This window comes from Hyaena hyaena, unplaced genomic scaffold, assembly GCF_003009895.1.
Source record: "Hyaena hyaena isolate Hyena2069 unplaced genomic scaffold, ASM300989v1 scaffold_65, whole genome shotgun sequence".
NCBI classification, from domain to species: Eukaryota; Metazoa; Chordata; class Mammalia; order Carnivora; family Hyaenidae; genus Hyaena; species Hyaena hyaena.
In genome coordinates this window covers 3,263,185-3,285,744 of record NW_024080697.1, presented here as the reverse complement: position 1 = coordinate 3,285,744, position 22,560 = coordinate 3,263,185, and the positions used below count along the sequence as shown (strand labels likewise).

General features: G+C 51.4%; 1 long non-coding RNA gene across 1 annotated transcript; it reads right to left on the bottom strand.

The window, feature by feature from the left end:
* Window positions 1–1,638: 1,638 nt before the first annotated feature.
* Window positions 1,639–20,583, bottom strand: LOC120231943. The gene is made up of 3 exons (XR_005528459.1): window positions 20,464–20,583; window positions 20,285–20,380; window positions 1,639–1,772 (listed from the first exon to the last, which is right to left on the bottom strand). It is a non-coding gene; the product is annotated as an uncharacterized LOC120231943 (long non-coding RNA).
* Window positions 20,584–22,560: the final 1,977 nt, after the last annotated feature.

Below are 22,560 nucleotides of genomic sequence, written 5' to 3'. Positions count from 1 at the left end.
AGAGAGAGAGAGAGAGAGAGAGAGCAGGAGGACCAGAGGGAGAATCTCAATCAGGCTCTGCGCTGTGAGCACCAGAGGCAGGGCTCGATCTCACTAACCGAAAAATTGGGACCTGAGCCAAAATCCCAAGTTGGATGCTTAACTGATTGAGCCACCCACAGTCCGCTTTTGCTGCTTCTGTATATTTATCTCACGCATATTATGGCCTGTTGGTCACCCATTCATGGCTGCCTTTCTATCCCCTTGGCTCATGGTCTCTCAGCAGTCCCCAAGGTAAGTTCTTGGCCCAGTGGGGGGTGGGGGGCAGCACCCCCCCACCCATGTTCTGCCAGCTAGCCATATTGTACCTCTCTGTCACACCCTCCCCTCCCAGGCTTTTCTCATTCTCTTCCTCCCTGACGCCCAGGCCACTCATTGGCCCTGCCCCACTGGATGATGCAGAAGTAAGGACCCCCACCTGGAGCACCCAGAGCACCATGGAGGTCAGGGGTAGGGGGTAGAGGTGCGCCTGGGGAGGACTTCCCGACCACAGGTGCGTGTGCGCAGGCGCGGCTGGCACAACAGTCTCTAGGACTGAGCCACAAGGGTTGGTGGCGGGAGGTACTTGACCCTCATGCTGTTGCCTTGGAAAGCATGATTCCTCAGTGATGGGTCCTACCCGAAGTCTGGCAAACAAGTTAGCAGCTCCCTTTATATCTTCTTCATATGGTGAAACTATAGAAACTGGCTTTTGTGGTCGAAGTATGTTCAAAGTTCAAAACCAAATGTTCTGCTACCACTGTTACTTGTTAGGTCAATCGGAAATTCATGGGATTTCTATCTAATGAACACAAAACGTCACTTCTACACAACATGCAATTTCTAGAAGGGAGAGGAAGCCTCAACAAACATTAAACAATCAATAGTATGGGGGTGCCTGGGTGGCTCAGTAGGTTAAGCGTCTGACTTTGGCTCAGGGCATGATCTCACAGTTCATGAGTTCAAGCCCCACATCGGGCTCTCTGCTGACAGCTCAGAGCCTAGAGCCTGCTTCAGATTATGTGTCTCATTCTCTCTCTGTCCATCCCTCACTTATGCTCTCTCTCTCTGTCTCTCAAAAATAAATAAATGTAAAAAAAAAATTTGTTTTAAACAATCAATAGTATGTGACAAAGGCAGGTAAAGGCTGAAATAGAGCATGACACGTGTTCTTAAAAGGTTATATTAGGTGCCCAGTGTTTAGTCAACATAATAATATGTCGCTATTGTTTTTTCATAGTGGTGGATAGAAATTATGAAGAGATGGTTCCTGGATCTCAACACGAAGAGATGGTGCCTGGCCTTCATGTGCACTGATTGGACAATAAATACATAAGCAGATCTCCTCTACCCTTTATGCTAAATCTTCATTGATAAATCACTCTACTGCATATGGACTTATGCATTTTGTAATGCACTGATTTTAGTTAGTTTGTTGTATAGACAGGAGCCCCATGAAAATATTTTCCTGGGGCCTCACTCAAGGTGGTCCCGGATGAGCACTGTATAGCCAATGACACAATGAATTTCAGAAGTATTAGAATATGAAAAAGATCACAAAATAGATGAAACGCAATAATTCAGCAGCTTAGAAAAGACAGAAACTTTTCCTCACTTGAGGTACTCTTCCTTCCAGGCTGGGAGGAGGCTCTGTTCCACGTGGTAGCTCAGGGATCCAGGTTGCTTGCATCTCCCTCGTCAGCCCCTAGGGTGTGCTTGCGTGGTCAAAGCTGGGTCTCAGGCAAGTTCATGGTCTGCATTAAGGAAAGAGGAAAGAGTGTCAAGGAGGCGGGCTCACTATTTTAAGGCATAGGTCTGATGGTCCCTTCTATTCAGATAGTGGAAACTTAGTCACATGGTCATACCTAGCTGCAAGGGAGCCAGGAAATGCTGTCCCCAGCTGGGCCACTATGGGCTCAACTACAAATGTGTTACTATGGAAGAAGGGAAGGAAACTCTAATAGTCTCCATTTTAAGAACCCATTTTTAAAAACTTTTTAATCTTTATTTTTGAGAGAGAGAGACAGAGTGTGAGCAGGAGTGGGGCAAAGAGAAAGGGAGACACAGAATCTGAAGCTGTGAGATCATGACCTGAACCAAAGTCAGGTGCTTAACTGACTGGGCCACTCAGGTGCCCCAAGAACCCATTTGAAGGAACATGGCAGTTGCTACTTTGTCTTAGAGACATGTAAGAAAGCTTTCGTCTGTCACCTGGAGGTTGATTCAGACAATGGTGGCACAAGCTTTGTACTGCCATTCAGCAAAGTCCTCCTTACGCTGTTACCTCTCACCTTGATGTATTTAACAACAATGAGCTTCTTTTTAGTATGAAGCCCAGTACCTATCTGTTGCCTTTGGCCATCCCAGATCCTTTCACCTCTCCTCTGGTAGTTGTACCCTGATTCTCGTATTGGGAACCCTCCACTTTTCCATCTTGGGCATCCTGCACATGGAGTTGACTCTACCCCTACATCCAGAGGTGGGCACATGACTACAGTCTGGCCAATTAGGTCATCACATTCCCCAGCCGTTGTGTACTGCTTGGCGATGGGCCCACAACCAAATCAGAGCAATGAAGTGCAATGGGACTTCTGCTGGGAATGCAGAAAGGAAAATACTTGGCATTTTTTCCTCCACAAATCTCAAACTGGGAACATACAGGATTGGAGCACTCATGGCCATCTTGCCCCTGTGAGAAGAAAATATTCGGAAGAGCAAAGTCAAGAGATAAAGATAAAACCAAGTCCCAGTAAGATTGAGTCCCTGGGTCAAATCAGGCCTGAGCCAGTACTATGCCTAAGTTCCTGGTCTTCTCAGTTACCAGAGATGACATCCATCCCCGCTTTGAAGTCATTTAGAGGTGAATATCCTGTCACTTGGTGCAACCGAAAAAGCACTGATACAAGGACCATGAAGACTTGGCCTTTTTGTGTGTAGAGTGAAAATTCTCTTGGGATGTATGCAGCCTCCCTCTGCCCGGAATCTCTGGGGCTGTGTAGTTACTGAATGGGCACTGCTTCCTGCCACTAAGGTCTTCTATCAGGAATGATTTTGTCCCCAGGAATATTCGCCAAGGCCCAGAGGCGGTTTTGACTGTCAAAGTGAAGGGAAAGGGGAAGGAGGGGATGCTACTGACACCTTGTGGATGGAGGGTATGTCCTAAACATCCTCCAATGCGCAGGGCAGCCCCCACAGCAAAGAATCTTCCAGCCCAAAATGTCATTGGCACTCACATGGAGAAGCCCTGCTAACTGTTCCCATGCAGAGTTCAGACACTCTGGAGTTACTCCCCAGTCCAAACACACCGGGGAAAGTGAGCTCCCGGAAAGAGCTGTGTTCTCACCAGGGAAGACCTCCCCGGGAGACCCTTCAGGGCTCGTTAGCTCCAGGCAATGTGACAGCAACTTGTTCGTGCTTAAGCTCTTTGGGAAACTGATCCAAAGAGGGCAGCCATTGCCTGGTGGGGGTTAAGACTGCTTCTTGGCACCCGGGAGAGAGAAATGGGTGACCTGTGACAGATTGTATTTAAGGCCTAGCATCTCTTAAAGAATGCAATAGGAGCCCTCTCTCTAACAGACTGAAAAATGAGGCTTGTTTAGGTCGGAAATACCACTGTTATCCTTAGCCTGGGAAGTGCTTTTTACTGAATATAGAGACCCAGGGATCTCTCCTCCCTGAATCTGCTGGGCTGGGGAAGGCGGGCTTTTCTAGAAGCCCTGATTGTGGAATGCCTTTGCTTCCCAGGCTCACATCCATCCCCACTTGCATTCCAGCCCACGCCTCTGCTCAGCTGGGTCCTTTCTAAGAGCTTCCTGGTGGGTGTCTGATCAGCAGAGCGATGCTCTGAGGACCCTGGGCTCTCTGCAGGCCCCCAGCTGCTGCCTGATCTGATGCCTTCTCTCTGAGGCCCATCCTTCTTTACAAGCCTGTCTCCTATAAAGGTACAGAGCCACCCGCCCTTGCTGCAAGGACAGTGAGAGAGGGGGACTCAGAGGCCACTTAATTTTCCCCCCAAATAATAACAAATAAGACCCTTAAAGCACGGATCAGATCACAGCCCCAACAACCCTGGGGAATTTAGCTATTTTTTTTAAGAGGAGCTTTCCCTCCCTGATGTTCAGCCTGGCTTTGCCCAGGCCCCTCCCCCACTTCGTTGCCGGCACAAAGCTTTCGAAAAACAGCTTTTGTTTCCAGGCGGAGCTGTATCCTCCCAGAAATCTTTCCTCCAGCACTGCAGCCTGCAGACCTCAGGCCTGGCCTCCCCTCCAGGGGTGAAGTCAGGCCAAGACAGGGTGAAGAATCCAGAGGGTGTGGGTGTTTGGCTGGGGACAAGGAGTCCCTTCTTTTTTATTTTATTTTCTTTTTTTCCCTTGGTGTCACTTCCAGACAGATAAGAAGGAAAAAAACATAGTAAACATTCTTCACTTATGGACAAAAGTGGAGACGAAATGTTCTTCAGGAGCCTCCCTGTGGGTCAGGGCTCTGCAGTTGCCGGTGGTGGGCAGGGAATGGAAGACCCAACTTCCCTTGAGAAAGTGTGAGTTCAGTGAAACCAATCCTTTGAATGGGGGTGTAGTCAAAGCGTGGCTCCATTTTTGCCCCTCGGGGCCCACGTGAACTGTTCAGCAAGGGAGGGATACCCCTCTGTTCAAGGTCAGGTAAGGTTATTCCACAATCCATTTAGAGACTACAAGCATCTAGCTGGCTCAGTCGGTGGAAAGTGTTTATCTTGGGGTGATGACACCTCATTTCGTGAGTTCAAGCCCCCCACCCCTGTAGGGTGTTGGCGGTTACTTAAAAAAAAATCTTCAAACAACAAACCCATCCTGTCATAGATATGACACTCACCTCCCTTCGGAGAAAAACATCCTCCTTCTGCTCTAAGGTCTGGTGTCTGGGCTGCTGGCCTCCGGGGACTGGGCTGTGGCAGGCTTTCGTCCGTTTTCTCACCTGTCTGCCTCCCCTCCCTTGCTGGTTGCTTCTAAGGTCTAAGTGGGAGGGATTGTTGGGGGAAGAAGTGAACACAGGGGAAAAGAGCAATTCTTCCCTGACCACGGCCCCCGTGGGCCCAGCAGATGGTAAAAGCTGTTGCCTGGGGGAGGGGGCGGGGCTCTCCTGGGCTCTTCAGGGGTTCTCATCTCTGAGGCTCCCTCTTGAGGGTCCCGATCTGCATCTCAGCCCCCTGGGGAATCCAGCACCACCTTCCAGCCTCCCCTTACTGAGACCCCTTTGCCCCTTTATGAGGCCCTATGGGGCTGAAAATGGCCCCATGCTTGACCTCTTCCCTCACAGCCTGCCTCTGGTCCCTGGGAAGCACTCACAGGGCCCCTTCCCCAATCCCAGCACAATGCATCCAGTTGGCACAGGCCTGTGGGGGCCCACAGCTCCGAATGACTTCTTGGGAGCCCCCATTATGAGGCTTGAGGTAAAAGTGGTAGGGCCCCCACCCTGTTGAGGGTGGAACTCACAGTATAGCTTTACTCTTTGGGAAGGTTGCTGTTTCCAAAGCCTGCTCTTCTCTACACTCTGACCCTCTTCATATCCTCGATAGGCTGAGGGGCCCAAGTGCTGTGCAGCTGGGCCTCCATTGTTTCCTTTGTAAATCCTGCACATGGGGTGGGTCTCCCGCTCAGCCTGCTATCCGATACTGTAGTAGCCAGCCTCCAAGATGGCCCCCAGTGTCCTCACCTCCTGATTTCTCACCTTGTGTGGGCTCCTCCCGCCCGGAACACAGGGCTGGCCCTTGTAGCCATTTGCTATCACAAACATGATGATATGTGACTCCCGAGGCTATGTTATTGTGTGGGCTTAACTGTGTACCCTGAAATGATACGTGGAAGCCTTAACCGCCAGTAGCTGCGAACATGACCTTAGTTGGGAAGTCTTTGCAGGTGTAATCAAGGGCATAACGGATTAGGGCGGGCCCTAAACCCAATGACTTACAGGAAGACTGACACAGAGCGTATAAGACACGGGGAAAAGGCCATGTGAAGACAGAGCGAATTTGGAGTTATGCAGCAACAAGCCAAGTAACACCTGGGACTACCAGAAACTAGAAGAGACAAGAAAGGATTCTCCCCTAGATCCTTTGGTGGGAGAGCTAGAACCAGGATCCAGACCCCCCCCCCCCCCACTTCTGCTCTTGGAATGTGTTGTCTGCCAACACCTTGATCTCACGCTTCTGGCTTTCAGAACTGTGAGAAAGTGGATATCTGTCGTGCTAAGCCAGCCTGTTTGTGGCACTTTGTTACAGCAGCCTTAAGAAACGAATACAGTTACAAAAGACGTTGTGGTTTCTTCCTTGCTCTCTCGAATCACTCATCCCAGGAGAGGCCGGTTGCTATGTCATGAGGCTACTCGAGCAGACCTGAGCAGAGGTCCCCAGGGCAAGGAACCAAGGCGTCCAGTCCACAGCCAGCACCAACTTGCCGCCACTAGAGTGAGAGACCTTAGAAGAAGGTCCTTGCCACTGCCTAAGAAACATGGAACCAGAACATTAAGCCATTCCTCAGTTCCTGGCTCACAGAACCTGTGAGGTGATAAGTGTTTATTATTATATGAGTTACCAAGCATTGAAGTAATCTGACAACTAACACTGATATCTATCTACTGGGGCTTCCGTAGAACCTCAAACAGGAAGAGGTGCACTGCGGAGTCCTCATATGTCACTTGCAATGGTCAGAGGCCACAGCGCCATTCTCTCCAGGGACATTTCCAGCAATGGGCTCCCAGGCCACCTGTGGTTAGGTGTCCCAATTATTCGTTTACCAGTGAGCACCTTCAATGTGCTAGACACCATGTTAGGTAGGGGTGGGGGCGATAGGGGTGAGCAGCCCTGTTCACTGCCAGCTGCCTTGATGGCCATACCTTTGCTGGTAGACAGGTCCGGGCCAGAAAGACTGCACTCACCTGCAGGGCCAGGGGGGTGGAGGGGACATGGAGGCCTTAAGAGGAGAAGCCTCAGCAGTAAGACTTTCACAGACAGGAAGAGCACTAAGTTCAAGGGGCCACAGAGCAGTGGGAGGTAGATCCAGAACTAGCATCTCGACTCTCCAGTTGGGGTCTTGGAGTTGTGCTTCTTAGACTGCACGGAGGCTGGTCCACGGTACTAGGGTCTCTGCAGATCCTCGCAGGCAGAGACTCAAATCCTGCCCGAACGCTGTTCTTTGGATAATGGTGTCTCCGTGGAAAGATGGGAGCCCAAAGTCCCAGCATCTTGTTTCTGCTCTGCCAACTTGGCTAAGTCCCTCCCTTTGGGGGTCCTTTGAACCAGGACACATCAGCCCCTCCCTCTGAAAAGCCTAAGAGTGAGAAGGCTGGCCCTTCCCAGTCCTCGCCCTCCTTACTGCTATTTTCTAGAATGATTTAATCAGATTTTGACATATACAGAAATCTTTCAGGCTGGTCCCTCCCACAGTCAACTTGCACACCTTGCAGATAATGGCCACCATTTCTGTAGCATCTACTCCGCAGCAAGTGATTCCTCTAATCTTCACAGCACCCTCTAAGGCAAGGACTTATGACCAACATTTGGCAAGTTTGGGATAATGTCCCACTGCCCCAGAGGGTGACTAAGAAGCATTCAGTCTGAGGAGTAAAGCCAATACCCGAGGAACTGGGACTTTCTCCAGCCTCGAGGGATTACCATAGTGGGTAGATGTGGGGCAGTGAGGTTGCCTAGAGTGGTGGTTAAAGAGAAGGAATCTAAGGCCAGACTGCTCAGGTTTGCAACCTGGCCTCTCTTTATGCTCCTCGTTGCTGATGCCTCACCTGAAAGACAGGGATAAGAGCACGTACCTCCTTGGGTTGTTGGGAAGATTACATGAGATAATGCATGAATTTCACTGCGGGAGTAAAGAGCCCATGACATTTTTCTTATATTAATATTATGATTATTTTTAATTTTTTAAGTTTTAATTTATTTATGAGAGATAGCATGAGCAGGGGATGGACAGAGAGAGAGAGGGAGACACAGAACCCAAAGCAGGGTCCAGGCTCTGAGCTGTCAGCATAGAGCCAGACACAGGGCCCAAACCCACGAACCGTGAGATCATGACCTGAGCCGAGGTTGGACACTTAACCGATTGAGCCACCCAAGTGCCCCTGTTAATATTATTGTTGACAGGACTGTCCCTCCATGGCCACCAGACTCATATCAGGGCCATATTCGAAAAGAGACAAATTTAAATGAAACGGATATAAAGCTGGAGGCTGATGGAAATTAGTGGCTGGAAGGTTGTTTTCTGCTCTTTGGAGGGATTCTTTTCCAGCTCCAAGACAGCTCCCTGTGTAAGGTGATGAGTGTGATTAATTGCAATCAGCTCCCCTCCACATAATGAGGAAAGTTGGATGTCACCCTCTGGCTTCCGTCCAGGTGAGTGCAGTTACCCACCATGTCCACAAGATGTCGCTAACAATCACACTTCGACTACATGCAGCCACACCAAGCCGTTCAGGGCTTGGAACCCAACAGCAGACTCCCATTCAGGGGAAAGACATTGCCAGGGGCTGAGCAATCTTCAGCAAAAGGCATTGCCAGGGGCTGAGCAATCTTCAGCAACACCTTTCGAACCCCTTCTTGACACCACAATACAGTGTGAGTAGAAGGATGTGTGGTGGCCAGGAGTGACTTGGCCTAGGTGACTCGGGTGGTGAGGTACAGAGCTAGAAGGGTACCAGGGTCTCCCGCCTCCCAGCCAGCTGTGCCAACCCCACATCTGTCCTGCATGTTCAAGAGGCTCGCTGGGTACAGGAGCCTGTTTCTGGGTCTCTAAGGAGGGCCAACCTGGGGAGTGTGATTTGAAGATGGGGGTTCGGGGTGACACTAAAGGGCGTCTGCTCCTTTCCCTTGAGCCCCAGTCCAGCTCTCAGGGCCATGAGGCTGCCTTCCGATTTCTGCTATTTTAATGGCAGGAACAATGGAATTAGCAATTCATCCTTAAACTAGGAGGTGGTGCTCACGGAGCCAGCCCCTCAGGAGAAGACTGGTCCAGAGCAGAGGGATGTTCATGGCTCTTGCAGAGCCTGGGAAGGGTCTACACTGGGGGAGGGATGGTGTTGGACAACACAAATTTCTCCACCGAGAATCATTTTTAGAAGCTGACTCTGACTGGAAGTGAAACACCAGAGATGCAAGAAGTTATAGCCCAGGGGCGCCTGGGTGGCTCAGTCGGCTAAGCGACCTACTTCAGGTCAGGTCGCGATCCCACGGCTCGGTCAGGGCTCAGGTCATGAGTTTGAGCCCCACATCGGGCTCTGTGGTGATAGCTCAGAGCCTTGAGCTTGCTTCGGATTCTGTGTCTGCCTCTCTCTCTGCCCCTCCCCTCGCTTGCTCTCTGTCTCTCTCAAAAAGAAATAAACATTTTTTAAAAAGAAAGAAAAAAAAAAAGCTACAGCCCAGGTGCCTCACTTGCACAAAGGGAAGGTTGCTCTGAGGGGTGAGGGTGAGATCATGTCTGTTGAGGGTCCAATGTGTGTACGGTAGCAGTAGTAATAATAGCAGGAGTAGTAGTAGATGTTCAGGAAACTCTGTTCCATCTCCTTCCTCGTTTCCTCCCAGCCTTCTGGAAGGAGCCATCCTAGCCCCATCCTGAGGCACTGCTCTTTCTTTTCTGATGATGCAAGCTCTGTGATTTCCTTCCTTCATTTTGCGTAATTCTCTCTCAGCATCTGGAGCCATTTGCCCTGGGGCTCCACTCCACAGGGCCCAGAAGGCATTGCCCCTGAGCTCCTTGGCCTCAGGGAAGTTGGCTCCTCCCTGAAGCAAACAATGTAGTAGAAAGCAGACCGTTTTCTCTTCCATGAAAGAGCAGCAGGGGAGAGGGAAGACTGAAGCTTCCCCCACTGCGCATTTGGACTGAGACGATCAGATCAGTGGAGAGGTCTAGGGGTGCAGGCCTCACACCTCCCATTGGTCTACTTGGAGAGGATAGGACCACCCCCCACTTCTACTGAGATGTGGAAATGATGGGAGGGAAGAGAAGGCCCAGGGAAGAGAAGTGGGGGGGGAGGGGTGCTTAGAGCTATTAGAGGTAGGGACAGGGACAGGGAGAGGTACCCTCAGCCTGGGATTGGTTTATTTTTATTGTTTTTAAAAATCATGTGAATAATATATGTTCATTGAAAAAAAAAAAAAGAAAACACAGAGAAGCCAAGAGAAAACAAATCATCTGTTAACATCTTGGCAAATATCTTTTCTATGCTTCCATACATAGAGAATACTTTAATTTCATCAGTAAAATGTTTTCCTGCCGTACGTTGCTTTAAAAACCTGCCATCTTGGGGCTCCAGGCTGGCTCAGTTGGTGGCATGTGCGACTCTTGAATTCGGCTCAGGTCATGATCTCACTTTGTGAGATCGAGCCCTGCACCAGCCTCTGCGCTGCCAGGCGCGGAGCCTGCTTGGGATTCTCTTTCTTCCTCTCTCTCTCTCTGCCCCTCCCCTGTGCGCGCTCTCTCTCTCTAAATAAATAAATAAATGTTTCAAATAAATAAATAAATAAAACCTGCTTTCTTGTCTTTTTTTAACAGAAAAATATACCAGGACATCTTTGCAGGCCAGCAGATAAGCATACTTAATTTGCATGGATGGTATTGGCTCTGTGGTGGTCACTGGTGACTGGGACTTGCCCCCCATCATTCTGTCTCTCCTCAGTAGTGAAAATGACCTGGGTGCCTGCACTGGGCTTGGGACTGGATGCCAGTCCTTGGGCAGCCGGGGAAGGTTGAAGTCGAGCAAGGCCTAGAGCTGTTGCAGAATAAGAACATGCCTTCCCAACAGAACCCTGATGATCTTGACCTCTTGGGTCCCTGGTAGTGTAGAGCATGGGGGGGGGGGGATGAACAGGAGGCAAAGCCACATGGAAAGAGGGGTGCAAGTGCAGTATGTGGGAGCCAGGGTTGTACAGAGGCTAAGCCCATAGTCTCTGGAGGCTGACAAGGACCTGGCTACCAATCCTGGCCCTGGCACAACGAGCTGTGTGACCTGGATTAAGTTACTTAACCTCTCTGAGCCTCCGTTTCTGCACCTGTAAATCATAGCGGTACGTACCTTACTGAGTTTGTGAAAACGAAGTCAGATGATAGATGTAAAGCACCTGGCGAACTCCACTGCACACACCCATCTGATGGTAGCCGGAGCTGTTTTGATCATTATCAAGTAAGTGGGCCTGGAGGGCTGGGGGGCAGCCGCCCATAGATGAATGTGTGTTTCCCCAAGTTCATGGCCATGCTGTTTTTTGTGTAGGGCCAGGCTGTTTTTTGTGTAGGGCCAGGTGTGGGTAGCTGGGATCTAGAGAGGAAGCAATGGGGGAGGGGTTGGAGGGTGAGGGCTTATAATCATAGCTCTTCTGAAATCAGGTAAAGGCTCTGGTCACCCTTCCACTTTAGGAAGATGGTGGATTTGTCCATATCGCACCTCCCTCCCTGGCACTGTGCTCGAAGAGGCCCCCGGAGGTGCAGGGCATGGTTCTCAAGCTGGATAATAAAAACAGAAGTCGCAGTGTCTGCACCTGTGTTTGTGCAGGTGGGGGAGAGAGGGTGGTATTCAGCTCGAGGACCCTGTCTCGGGACCTAGGTGGAGAGGGGGTGGTCACTGGAGGATTGCCCACCCGGCGGTCCGACCATGTCTCCAGTGAGCAGAAGGGGGCGGGTACTGTGACCTTGAGCAGCTAGGGACCTGATGGTCAACCGGGTCCACCCTCTGGGGGAGCAGGTGCCCCGCTGGCTTCCTTGCCTGCACACGGGCAGCCTGGGCCCTGGACCAGGCCCCCTCCTTCCCGTCCGGCTGCTAATGAGGAACAGCTTCTCCAAGGGCAGAGGGCTGTGCTCCCAGCAGCTGGACCGGTGGTAGATGATCAAGAGTGAGAATGTGTCTGCCTGTGTTCTTTTAACTTCTCCGGAAAGGTCACCAAGGGGTCTCCATTACAAGCCGTCTTGAGCCCCGTCTGATTTTCTTCTACAATTGAATCTACTCCCTGGATGGCCTCCAGTGTTCAAGCTGATGACGATCGCCTGTCTTTGCAATTGATTTCCTGGAAGCGGCTGGCAGGCCAGCGGCCACATGATGGATATGTGCTGGGGGACTGGGGCGGCCAGGCGGGGCACAGGAGGCTAGGAGCCACCCCCCACATCATGGCAGGGTCTGTCCCATGGAGGGCGCCTGCACTTGTGCCCCCTCGCTCCACCTTGAGGTGGCAACGCCCCAAGAACTATTGACATGTGCCCCCGGAGGCGTGGGCAAGGATGCTGGCTATGGAATTGTTTGCATGGAAAAAAATTGGAGCCGCCTTATCTGTTCATGTGGGCTGGGAGGGGCTGCCACATTCTGAATGTGAAGGGCATCCCTTGGAATTGTTCAGAGGCACCATTTACCATAAAATCCTTTGGATTTGTGCTCCCCAGAGTTGGGCAGGCAATGGGGACCCTGAGTGAAGGTGTGAATGGAAAGAGAGTGAAAAGAATCGACTGTGTTACATCCATTCGTGCACTATGAGGCAGATGCTTTCTAAAAACAATCAAGAAGGATCCCCCATATATGTTGACAGGGGAAGATGTCCAGGATATACTGTTCTGGGGAGAAAATTGCAGGGCAGTATAGTCAACAGGATGGTCTTTGTGTAAAAACAAAGAAAAACCAAGGTTCTAGCACCATACACGTGTAGAAAATGGAGGTACCTGTGCGTGTGTGTGTAAATGCTTGTAAAGAGCCCGTGATGAAACACAGCAAACTGCTAATGCAGGTCACTGGTGGGGAAAGCGGCGATAATTGATGAGAGATGGGAATAAAAGGAACTTTTCACTTTTTTCTTTACCTCTGTGTTCACATTTTTTTATGGAAAGAAAAAAGGCAGTGTAAAGAGAAGTGCCCTCCTTTTCTGTGTGCTTTTGCCTAAATCATTCATACGCCACAGCCTCCACCAAATTCCCACTCCTTTACCAGACTTCTTGGGCCCCTAGCTTTTCCTCTCACATGGAAATCCTGGGCACTGCCTGGACCCCGGAACACTGGAGGTGACCAACAGGAGCATGACATCTTTCCTGGACCCCTGACCTGAGGCCAGCACTGTGAGGGGTCATGTTTTCCAGTAGATGCTGCAGACCCAGCCTGTAGGGGGTGTGAAGCCCTCATCGGTAGGCGTGCAACAGGACAGACGTGTGGGAAGGAACTCAAGGCTGAGGGGGCTCGAAGGGGAGAGCTGTGTCAAATAAAGTGTCTTTTCGGGGAGCCTGGGTGGCTTAGTCGGTTAGGCGTCCGACTTTCGCTTAGGTCATGATCTCGCGGTTTGTGGGTTCGAGCCCCGCGTCGGGCTCTGTGCTGACTGCCAGCTCATAGCCTGGAGCCTGTTTCAGTCTGTGACTCCCTCTCTCTCTGACCCTCCCCTGCTCACGCTGTCTCTCTCTCTCTCCTAGAAATAAATAAAACATTAAAAAAAAATTTTTTTTTTAAAATAAAGTGTCTTTTCGAGGGGGGGTTAATGTCAAGCCAGGTCCTCTGCCTTGGTCTCTGTGACCTCCTGGCCTACTTGTAGGCCCAGCCCCAACACCCGGGGGGGACTTTGCTTCCTCCTTCCCGTTCTCAGAGGAAGAAGGGGGAAAGAGGGCAGGACACATGGATCACACGCCTCTGCTGTGCCAGGAGCCTCCCTAGGTTCTCGGCACTTAGCTCATTCACACCTCTTCACCAGGCCGCCCGTAGACGAGGCTCACAGACATGAGGGTGGTGTTACTTGGCCACGCGGCAAACATGGGGCTGAGCTCTGCGCCTGGGTCCCTCTGGTCCTACCACACCAGCCTCACAGCTCCGCAGGCTTCAGGGAGGGTGTGCCTGGCGCTCACTCCTGGAGAGCAGAGAAAATAGTGAAGGAGGGAGCCAGGGGTAAGGGCTGAGGCTGGGCAAGGAGCCCAAGGGGGAGACCAGCCTCCAGGGTCTCTGGAGAGCTCCTGGAGGCACCCTAACCAGCTCTCCAAGGACGCCACCTCCAGGGATCCTCCTGGCTTTCTCCTGGCTTGCGCTGGCTTCACTCACCTAGCTCACACCCCGCTCCGTGGGAGCCGAGCCGGTTCAGCCAGGCTTTGCCCCGCCTCCTGGATTTACTGGTCTTTCCTCTAGCAACCCCTCTCCTGGACACATGGGCAGGACCCCTTCTTCCAAACTCTCACCCCTTCCCGTCAAAACCGTGGAGGCTGGGTCATTCTGCAGACCCAAGCCTGGGAGGAAATCAGAGTGGGCTGGACGGAAACTAGCCCATGGGCCTGACAAACAGCCATATGGTGCTTTTCTCAGAGCCGTACAAGGGAAGAACAAGTTCATATGCCAGGTGGGGGAGATGATGGAGGCCAAGAAGGGAAATAACAGAGACATATTTTAAAACGCTCTTGTTTCTTGCTCCCTCTGTCTCTCCCAGGCCTGTGGCCTCCCATACATAACTCATTGTCAGGTTTGCAAGACTCCACACGGGGAGGGAAGAGAGGAGGGGTCCTTTCTACAGGCTGATGCAGGAATTCCGGGCACCTTGTGGAAAAGCCCCACTGGGAGGGGGCGGGCAGCTGGGGGAGGGGGAGGCAGTGGATAATAGCCAGCTTGTCCTCAGGAGATGCAAAGGTCCTGGTGCACTGAGTAGCTCAACCACCACCAGGTCCGCAAAGGACCCCTGATAGCAACTGTGGGCAAAGCTGACATGAACATCTCTAGCAGACTGCCTTTTCTCCATGTTTATTTCTCCCTGCAAGAGGCCCTTAAAGACATGACGTGTTTCTTAGTAAAAAAAAAAAAAAAGGTAATAATAATAATAACACTCAGAACCCTTACAGTTGGCCCTAATTCCTTTTCCGGAACATTTGTATTTATCTGTCTCCCCCACCAGGCTGCCCCTCAGGATGAGACTATCCATCGTGCTCAGCACTGAGTCCTGACGCGCTGTGCCTGAGCAAACGATTGATATGTATTTGTGGACAGAATGATGGAAGGGGGATCTGAGGGTCATGTGTGAACGGGCCTCCTGTTATATGCTTCTATGGTTCCTGGTACTTCTCATGACTCTTACCACAGTTTGCAATTACTATGTACTTGTAGAAATATTAGGTTGACGCCCTTCTCCCTTGGAAGCCCGTGTCTGTTTTCTCATTGTCTCCCTTGTGCCCAGCACAGTGTCTTGTACATAGCAGGTGCTCTGCAAAGAGTAGCTGTATGAGTGGATGAGTGAATGAATGAATGAATGAATACAAGGAAAAGGCACCCATAGGCTTTCCACGGTCACTATGGGCTCAGGTGACTCTGGTTCTAGCGCAGTGATGAGAGGCACTGGTATGAGAGTGCTTTGTGGCATGGCTTCTGGGGTTCAAACTCGATCATTACTAGCTGTGTGACCTTGAATTGGTTACTTAACCTCTCTGTGTGTGGCTTTACTCATTTGCACAATGGGAATAGTAATAGCACTCACTTCATAGGGCTTCATGAGGATTAAATGATTAATACATGGAGAGTGCTTACACATATGCCTACCCTATGGTAAGCACTACCAACATTACGTCTTATTGTTGTCACAGTGCCTAGCAATGAGGCTCCTCTTGCTTTAACCCTGGACTCTGTCCAAGGATCAGCTTCTGGAGAGTTCTCTCTAGTAGACTTGGGTAGGGAGCCTGGGTGGCTCCATCGGTTAGTATCCGACTTTGGCTCAGGTCATGATCTCACAGTCTATGGGTTCGAGCCCCGTGTCCGGCTCTGTGCTGACAGCTCAGAGCCTGGAGCCTGCTTCAGATTCTGTGTGTGTCTCTCTCTCTGGCCCTCACCTACTCGCTCTCTGTCTCTGTCTCTCAAAATAAAATAAAAATAAAGAAATAAAACTCTTCTCCCCTATTTAAAAAAAAAAGTAGACTTGGGTAAGAATGAGACCTAAGGAAGTAGCCCAGGGTTTCCATTTGGTTGGACTCTCCCAGGATTTGCCGTTCCCCACCTGCCCTGGGCCTCAACGGGGGTCACATGCAGTGTGTATTTGGGGGGTGGGGCCTGGCTCCCACCCCTCTGGCTGTCCCCCACCACAAGGAGCTGGCATTTCTGGCCTTCCCTCCCCACCCGCCTGGCATGGAGCTGACTCACCGCCAGGAGGGGTGGTGATTAGCATGCAGGGCAGGTACTAAGAGGAAAGCTGTTTCCATGCAACAGCTCTTGATGTGTTTCTCTGATTAATGTGGCAGAGAGAACATTGCAGCTTTTTCCTGAATGGTCGCCACGTGGAGCCGAAGTCATTAGCATCACGTCTCCCGCTTGCCATGACCTGCTGACCACCCTAAGTAGATAAAAATGAAAATGGCCAAGACAGCTGCAAGGCTCGGAAACAAACTGCCTGGTGGCTCTGCAGGGTCTTTTATGCGGCAGGTTTCTGGAACAGCCCCGCCTTCCCCATCCCCTCAAACCCCTGTAAAGCCGTCCTTAAAGTTTCTGCTTCTCTAACTGCTGGTACCCCCGTGAGGGCAGAACCCCTTTCTCGGGAACAGAGCCCTAGTGTGAGCAGTCCCCAGCGCAGGTGTGTGCCCCAGGTGAAAGGAGGTGGGGGAGGGGAAGGACTCCCAGGCAAAGGGGCCAGGCCGGGCAAAGGATGGGAAGGGCTGGAGCACAGAGGGGGATGCGCCGGGCACCGGAGGCGGGTGGGGTGGAGACTGGGGACCCAGCCTTTATCCTGAGGGCATCGGAGAGGTTGTGGGGGGGGGGAGTGTATCTTGCACAGTGTGCAACAGGGCGCTATAAAAGTCCCTCCGTTCCAGCGTGATGGATGTTGGGGGCCCAGCGTGGAAATGGGAGAATGATTAGGAAGCCATTGCCATAATCTAGGCAGGTGATGATTCTGCCTTGAATTAACACCGCACGTTCCTCTGCGACCTTCCTCCAGTCTGGGAGCTGGAGGCTCTATCGGCAGTTTCTGGAGGACAAAATCTGAGACAGCCTCCCAGGGATGGGAGTGACGGTAGGAGGATGTATTGGCTTTTGCCCCAGCTCTGTGGCCTTGGGGTCCAATTGCCACACCATTCTGAGTCATTGGTTTTGGATTTTTGTTTGTTTGTTTGTTTGTTTTCTAAGCTGCCCCTCTCCTTCTCTGGGTCTGTTTCCCCAGCCAGGCTGTGGGGGCAGGGCAAGGAGTTGGAGATGGGCTCCCGGCTCCCTGGGGAGGAGGGTCGAGCCCAGCAAGCGACAGCCCAGGCCGGCTCCACACCCCATCGCCTCGACTCTGCCACCGCCCCCTCTGCCGCCCCCTCCGCCATCAGCCAGCCCCACCACAGCCGCCTGCCAGACCGGGGAACTCAGCCCGGGCTGGAAGGGAATGAGCAATGGCGCTAATTGCAGAGCCGGCAGGAGAGGCCGGGAGGAGGCAGCGGAGAGAGAGAAATCATCTTGCGATGCGCCAATTACTGATCAGCTGGGACATAATTGTGGGGCCGCCATCCCGGCTGCTGGAGGTACCAGGCCTCCCTCTCGTTAATCAACGATAATCCAGAATTACGACCCTTAATGACTTGCAAAGACACTTATGCACACTCGCACACATGCTCTCACACGGACACAAGTAATTGATAATCAACCATGTAATTTGAGGCAATAATTCTGTCCGGGCCAGATGACAGGCTCCACCCCGCCAGCAGAACAGAACCCAAATCACAGCCCGCGGCTGCAATCAGGGCAGCCTCTCTGGGGGAGGGGGGCTCATTCCTGTCACTACAGTGGGTGCCAAGAGGGGCCTCCAGTTGTCTCTAGGCAGTAGGAGTAGAGATATTTTTTGTTTCCCCCTTTTACTTGTCTATATTTTCTAACTTTTGCACAGTATTATCTGTAATGTTTGAAAACCTCATTGCCGCTGTCATCCCTCATTCATGGCCCTAAACCAATGGTCTCCAACTTCAGTGCACATTCACATCACCTAGAGAGATGGTTGAAAATGTGGATTTCCGGGCCCCACTCCAGGAGATTTAGACCAAAAGCTGGTGTGGGACCCGGGAAGTGCATATTTAATAAGTGCCCCAAGCGAGTTGGGTACGCTGACCCACACATCATACTTAAAGAACTAATACTCTCGGCCCTGGCTGCACGTGAAAATCATCCCAGAGCTTTCAGAAGATTCTGATGCCTGGGCTCGACCTCAGTGGGCTCAGCCGGCATCTGTCCTCGTGACCTGTCCTCTTTACCTTGGGAACTGCTACCATGGTTCTCTCAACCTTTAACTTACATATGAACCACTTGGGCATGTGTTAAAAGGCAAGATTCCGGGGTGAGGAGAGGGGCCCTGCGTTCTGAAGCGCATCCCAGGAGATAATGACGGTTGGGGGAAGTCCAACTTTCTCATCCTTTGCTCCAGGCCCAAGCATGTGAACTCAGCTGCCAGAAAGTTCTGTTTATGAAGCTCTTCCTCTAGGAAAGGCCCTGTGCTGGGGCTGCAGAGGTGAATCTGCCCCAGTTTTGTTCAGGCGGTGGACTGCCTGCGTGCGAGTCACATGTTAGGTTCTTCTAGGTTCCTGAGAACAAGACAGGCTTAGGCTGATCTGCAGACCATGTGACTCTTGATCTCAGGGTTGTGAGTTCGAGCCCCATGTTGGGCATAGAGCTTACTTTTTGCAAAGGTAGCAGGGAGCACCTGTGTGGCTCAGTTGGTCAAGCGTCAGACTTCGGCTCAGGTCGTGATGAGTTAAAGCTCCCCATCAAGCTCTCTGTGGTCAGCATGGGGCTGCTTTGGATCCTCTGTCACCCCCCCATCTTCCCCCACTCTCTCTCTCAAAAATAAACATCAAAAAATCATTTTTAATAAAAAAAAGAGACAAGTTTAAGCTAACTTAGGTGTTGGGGCCCTAGGAAGTAAGAAAAATTGGTGCCTGCCCTCCTGAAAACAAGATACAATAAATTCTTGCAAAGCGAGGCACAGACCGGGAAGATGTCATTGGGCAGGAGGGCCTGGTAAGACAAAACACGGGCATGTGCTTTGTATCGGGGTCTAGCAGGCTTTGTAAGAGTGTCCTGGGTCAGGCCCAGGGGCCGGGGAGAAAGGCCGCGAGGAGGCTGGGGATGGCAATCAGTGTCCCACGATGGCCCCAAACAGCTCCTGTTCTGATTTGTGCACTTTGCCACACCCTTCCGGAGGAGAAATCTGTTTCCCCTCCTCCTGAATCTGGGCTGATGCTGTGACTTGCTCTGACCAGCAGCACATGGTAGGGGGGACACTGTGCCAGCCCCACAGCTAGCCCCTACGTAGCCTGGCCGAAGCCGATTTCATTCCTTCAGAAGCCCGCTGCCATGTGGGAAATCCAGCTACCCTGAAGCCACCATACTGGCCACATGAACAGGCCACGTGGAGGAGGGCTGAGGTGTCAGGCGAGTGAATGAAGCCTTCTCCGTCCCTCCCTCCCACCAGCAGCCAGCTGAAGGCAAGTGATCTACCCCTGGTAACTCAGGAACCGACCGCCCAGCCAGGCCCTTGCCTAAATTCCTGACTCCCCAAATCATGAGAAAGAATAAACTAACTCTGCTAGCTGATCATTACACAGCCATAGCTTACTGAAACACTTGGGGTCTCGGCTCAGTTCAGACACTCGGAGGCGAGATCAGCAAGCTTGCCAGGCCTGTTTTCTGGTCTGCAAGGTGGCGGGTAGGTGAGATCATGCATCCAGATCCCTGTGCACGGGGCCAGGCACACTGCTCGTGCTCACACCGAGAACGCATGATTGTTAAGCGAGGTGGTGACTAGGTTCCCATACCAGGCTCCACCCTGACTCAATGACGGCCACGCGGATCATATTGTCCCAGGTCCTCGCCTGGATGGCCATCATTCTCCTCTAATGGGAATGGCCTGTCACCAGGGTGATACCCTGGCTAAGAACAGTGGCTTCTGAGCCAGACAAGCAGAGACACAAGCCCTTCTCTGCCAGCTTCTAGATTTGTGACCTCTCCCAAGTTATTTAAAGTCCTTGAGCCTTAGTCTCTTCACCTGAAAAGAGAGGCAGTCAGACCAGCTCCTTCTCTGGGAAGCCTACCCTGATGAACCTCTCCCCACTCCTTTTCTCTAAATAGAGCGTTGCCATGTCCTGCTTATAAGACAGGCACTAATTTTTGAACTTTCACAAGACGGCTGAAATGAACTATATTGGGTGGAAAGAGGGTGTGGTAGACCCTTGATCATACTTTATTAATAAATATCGATCCTCTTTATTGAGTCCAAGAGTTTGCTACGTGATTTGCGTGCACTGCCACAGTATGCCTGTAAAGGAAGTCCTGTTACCACTGCTCTTACCTGAGAAGTTGGGTGGGGTCTTGAAGAGGACACCGTAATTCACTTCTGTGTCAGTTGTGTTGGTGTGTGTGGACACTGTTCTTTCTCCCTACGTACCTAGTGACAAAATATGCAAGGGAAATATGTGTACAAATCAAAATGGATGATTTCTCATCTAACTCAACCCCCACGCACCCTACCTTCGGAGTACGTCCAGCCGTGGACACCTTCTCACCAACTTCGTCACCATCACCCTGGTCCCAGCCATCATTCCCTTGCCTACATCCCTCCTATAGCCTGGTTCCCCTTCTCTCCCACCCACACTGCCTACAGAATGAGCCTGTTCAAGTGCAAGACGGATGATGTCACTTGTCTGCTCAAAACCCTGCATGGCTCCAGCTCACTCCGGATAAACACCAGTGTCCTCCTGATGGCCCTCAAAGCCTGACACCACTTCCTCATTCTCTCTCTGACATATGTCCTACTCTTCTCCCTTGTTGTCTCCAGGGCAGCCTCTCTGTCAACAGGCATATTCTTGCCTCAGTGCCTTTGCACCTGCCATTTCCTCTGTCTGGGACCCTCTTCTATCGGTTAACTACATGCTTCACTCCCCCTCTTTCTGTAGATCTTTACTTAAATGTCATCATCTTTTTTTTAATGGTTTTTTTTCTATGTTTTATTTATTTCTGAGAGAGAGAGACAGCATGAGCACAGGTAGGTCAGAGAGAGAGGGAGATACAGAATCTAAAACAGTCTCCAGGCTCTGAGCTAGCTGTAAGCGCAGAGCCTGACATGGGGCTTGAACCCACAAACCATGAGATCATGACCTGAGCTGAAGTCGGACACTTAACTGACTGAGCCACCCAGGCGCCCCTAAGTGTCACCTTCTTAACACAACACTCCCTGACCGCATTATTAAAAACTGACCCCCGTCCTGGGATACACAAAACCCTCGTCTACTTTGGCTTTCCCCATAGCACATGCTATCATCAAACATGTTTATGCCACTTGTATATTTACTTTTCTATCCCATGCCCCCATCACACATGCACACACACAACCAGGCATGTAAACCCCCAAAGGGCAAGGATTTGCGTCTGTTTTGTTTACTGCTATTGTCCCAATACCTGGCAATCAATAGCTCAATAAAACTTTGTTATGTGAATGAATGCAAAGGCACATCAACACATCCTCAAAAAGTAAACCAGACCCAATCTAGGTTGTGTTATTACAGGTGTTAAAGCATCTCTCTAGCGTGGAGAGTTTCCAGTGCTCACCTATGGTTTGTGTGTGCGTGCATGCACACGTGTGTGTGTGTGCACATGTACACGTGTGCAGGAAAGGCCAATGGCAGTGGAAATCACTGGTTGTGGTAATGATAGGAGTTGCCCATAAAAATCCACGGAGAACGTATTTCCCACCCTTGTCAAGCCCTAGCAGCCATTCCAAGGGACAGGGATTGCCTGCTAGTCTGGGAGAGAACAGGTAGCCAGGAGGGCAAGTAGCCCTCACCCGGCTGACCCCGTAAGGCTAAGCAGTCCAATTAATTCAAAGAGGAATAGCCAGGCGTGGCCTGGAATGTGCAGTGTGGGGATTTGCATGTCAGATTCCCTGTTTGCACAGTTCTGCCACGTCCACTCTCATGAGCTCACGGGAGAGGTTTGGGCTCCGCCATTCATCTGCATCGGAAGGGCCTGGAGCCCAGGCTGAGCCCGGGTACTGGTGGATGGGAGAGCCTGGGGAGCCTGGCATGCCCCAAGCACACGACAGGGTCCCTTCTGGATGAACCAAATGAGTGCCAGCCCAGGTTCAAAGGGATGAGGTTTCTGTAGGGGAGACATGACTGTGTGTGTGGCCTTCCACTCCCCTAAGTGACAGCGTCTCTCCCCTCTGGCGTGGGGGGAGGGTAAAGAAGACTTCTGTGTCACAGATAAGGACACTGAAGCTCAGACGGATTATGCGCCTTGTCTGAGGTCATTCCACACACTACCCGTCCGAGATGCAAAGGAACTTTGCAACTGCCGTATCCGACACAGATGGTTCCTGGGGTGGTTTTCAAGCTTGAGCCCAAGCCTGCCTGGTTGACCCCAAGATTAGTCAGCTCCGAAAACCTAGTTTGCCTGTCACTCATTTTGTATCCCTCTGAAATCCCGGCTGGTAACACCTGGGGCATGCTCTGTGAATATTGGATCAATACACAGGGCAGCAGCCGGTTGTGCTAACAAGAACCCCCTGCATCACCCCCAAACTCCCTGAGCCCACGGGCCTGCGCCTTTTCTCCCTGCCAGCAGGGGGCG